Source organism: Anabrus simplex, chromosome 1, assembly GCF_040414725.1.
Source record: "Anabrus simplex isolate iqAnaSimp1 chromosome 1, ASM4041472v1, whole genome shotgun sequence".
Taxonomy (NCBI): domain Eukaryota; kingdom Metazoa; phylum Arthropoda; class Insecta; order Orthoptera; family Tettigoniidae; genus Anabrus; species Anabrus simplex.
This window is the reverse complement of record NC_090265.1, coordinates 1,733,674,382-1,733,677,734: the sequence shown is the minus strand read 5'-3', so window position 1 is coordinate 1,733,677,734 and position 3,353 is coordinate 1,733,674,382. Positions and strand designations below refer to the sequence as shown.

General features: G+C 46.2%; 1 non-coding gene across 1 annotated transcript; it reads left to right on the top strand.

Annotated features, from left to right (window-relative positions):
* Positions 1 to 421: 421 nt before the first annotated feature.
* On the top strand, positions 422 to 493 carry TRNAP-AGG (transfer RNA proline (anticodon AGG)). The gene has a single exon. It is a non-coding gene; the product is annotated as a tRNA-Pro (tRNA).
* The last annotated feature ends 2,860 nt before the right edge of the window (positions 494 to 3,353 follow it).

The following is a 3,353-nucleotide window of genomic DNA, read 5'->3' as shown; positions in this document are numbered from 1 at the left end:
CGAACCAGTTATTAATTTCACAAACATGTCTAATATAATCAGAAAGAATGCCTTCCCAAAGCTTACATACAATGCATGTCAAACTTACTGGCCTGTAATTTTCAGCTTTATGTCTATCACCCTTTCCTTTATACACAGGGGCTACAATAGCAACTCTCCATTGAATTGTTTCCTCTGTGGGCCTAAACTGAGGGTGGCGAGGCTCTTCGTAGAGGTACCGTTACCGTGCTGGCTTTCACCTACAGCTGAAAACGGGCAATCACAGACTTTACTTCAAGAACGCCCGGCGATAGAATGTGAACTCTTATGTCTGCCAAGTGCTGCTCATGGCTTCAAAGTGTTGAAGTAAGCGGGTTGGTAACATAACACACAATTCTACTTTCTCCTCTACTATATCAAGTGCCAGCAGTCCGTAGCACGTGGCTCGTTGGTCTAGGGGTATGATTCTCGCTTAGGGTGCGAGAGGTCCCGGGTCCAAATCCCGGACGAGCCCAGGACTTTTTTACTTGAATTGATTTCTGTGACCGCGTGAACAAAATTTGATCTTTGATATCCGCTTCATATCTTAAGATTTATTCCAGTTTCATACTGTCAAGAAAGGTATTTTATACCTCTGTGGTGTAGTGGTTAGTGTGATTAGCTGCCCTCCCAGTAGGCCCGGGTTCGATTCCTGGCTCTGCCGCGAAATTTGAATTTGAAAAGTTGTGCGGGGCTGGAACGGGGTCCACTCAGCGTCGGAAGGCCAACTGAGCAGAGGGAGTGAGGTGGGTGTGTGGAGGGAGGGGTGTAAGATTCTCACCTCAGCCAACTAGTACCACTTTTTCAAATTTCGTGGCAGAGCCGGGAATCGAACCCAGGTGTCCGAGGGTGAAAGCTAATCACACTAACCACTACATCACAGAATTTTTTCATCTCTCATAAAATATTTTGTCTATTCGCCTCACTCCTCTGCATCTCTTCCCCATCAACGCTGATATACCGGGGTTGTCCTGAGTGGCTGCTCGTGGTTTCCCACTTCTCCTCCAGGCAAATGCCGGGTTGGTACCTAACTTAAGGTCACGACCGCTTCCTTGACTGTTCGTTTTCCAACCTTACCATCCCCACACAAGGCTCCTGCTCAGCATAGCAGTTGAGACCACCTAGCCGAGGCACTGGTCCTCCTTCCGTGTTGTATACCCCGATCCTTAACTCTCACGTTCCAGGACACTGCCGTTGAAGCGGTAGGGGTGGAATTCCTCGCTGAGTGAACAACAAACCCTGGAAGTTAAATGATTAAGAAAGAAAGACAGATTTTATTTTATAGCGTTGTTTTCTAAAGATTGGTTTTGTAATGATTCTTCTGCTCCTTCATCATCTTTTCTTCCTTCTTCTTCTTCTTCTGACCCTTCCGAATGTTGGCAACCATCTTGGCTGTACTGTTCTTGTCACCTGAGGCTCGGAATAACTCTGCAGTTGTTTTGGATGTCCAAGTTCTGATATTCTTTAACTTTCCGTTGGAGACGAGATGGTGTTTACTTTCTCCGGGCTGAGTGGCTCAGACGGTTGAGATACCAGCCTCCTGACCACAACTTCTTCTTCTTCTTATTATTATTATTATTATTATTATCGTCCGCCTCTGTGGTGTAGTGGTTAGCGTGATTAGCTGCCACCCCCGGAGGCCCGGGTTCGATTCCCGGCTCTGCCACGAAATTTGAAAAGTGGTACGAGGGCTGGAACGGGGTCCACTCAGCCTCGGGAGGTCAACTGAGTAGAGGTGGGTTCGATTCCCACCTCAGCCATCCTGGAAGTGGTTTTCCATGGTTTCCCACTTCTCCTCCAGGCGAATGCCGGGATGGTACCTAACTTAAGGCCACGGCCGCTTCCTTCTCTCTTCCTTGTCTATCCCTTCCAATCTTCCCATCCTCCACCACGGCCCCTGTTCAGCATAGCAGGTGCGGCCGCCTGGGCGTGGTAATGGTCATACTCCCCAGTTGTATCCCCGACCAAGAGTCTGAAGCACCAGGACACTGCCCTTGAGGCGGTAGAGGTGGGATCCCTCGCTAAGTCCGAGGGAAAAACCGAATCTGGAGGGTAAACAGATGATGATGATGATTATTATTATTATTTTTATTATTATTATTATTATTATTATTATTATTACTATTATGATTAACAAATACATCGAAATTGGGAAATATTCCGGAGGCAATGGTCACTTACAGTAGTGTGATAATAAAGTAAAGTTAAAACATAATTAGCAAACAACAACAACAACAACAACAACAACAACAACAAAGTACAACAAGCAGTTACTTGGATAGGAAATATTACAAGAAATATGATTAGTTTAACATTGTTAAGTATATCCAGTGTTAAAGTTACGGCTTATAATATTATAGACAGAGCTTACTACTAGTTTAACATTACAAGTGATAATAAAGTTAATTAGACGCCTCTGTGGTGTAGTGGTTAGCGTGATTAGCTCCCACCCCCGGAGGTCCGGGTTCGATTCCCGGCTCTGCCACGAAATTTGAAAAGTGGTACGAGGGCTGGAACGGGGTCCACTCAGCCGCGGGAGGTCAACTGAGTAGAGGTGGGTTCGATTCCCACCTCAGCCATCCTGGAAGTGGTTTTCCGTGGTTTCCCACTTCTCCTCCAGGCGAATGCCGGGATGGTACCTAACTTAAGGCCACGGCCGCTTCCTTCCCTCTTCCTTGCCTATCCCATCCAGTCTTCCCATCCCTCCCCAAGGCCCCTGTTCAGCATAGCAGGTGCGGCCGCCTGGGCGAGGTACTGGTCATACTCCCCAGTTGTATCCCCCGACCAAGAGTCTGAAGCTCCAGGACACTGCCCTTGAGGCGGTAGAGGTGGGGTCCCTCGCTAAGTCCGAGGGAAAAACCGAACCTGGAGGGTAAACAGATGATGATGATGACGATGATATAGATACATTAATAAAAATACAGATATCATCTTGTAACGGGATTTGAACCGTTACAATACTTACAATGATCCCCAAAAGGAACTTTCACCCCATCAACGCAGTAATTAAAACTGAGAGGACTTTTCCTATTTGTGAAACTCACAACCTGATTTTTAGCCCCGTTTATCAACATACCATTGCCTGCTGTCCATCTCACAATATTTTCGAGGTCACGTTGCAGTTGCTCACAATCTTGTAACTTATTTATCACTCTATAGAGAATAACATCATCCGCAAAAAGCCTTACCTCCGATTCCACTCCTTTACTCATATCATTTATATATATAAGAAAACATAAAGGTCCGATAACACTGCCCTGAGGAACTCCCCTCTCAACTATTACAGGGTCAGACAAAGCTTCACCTACTCTAGCTCTCTGAGATCTATTTTCTAG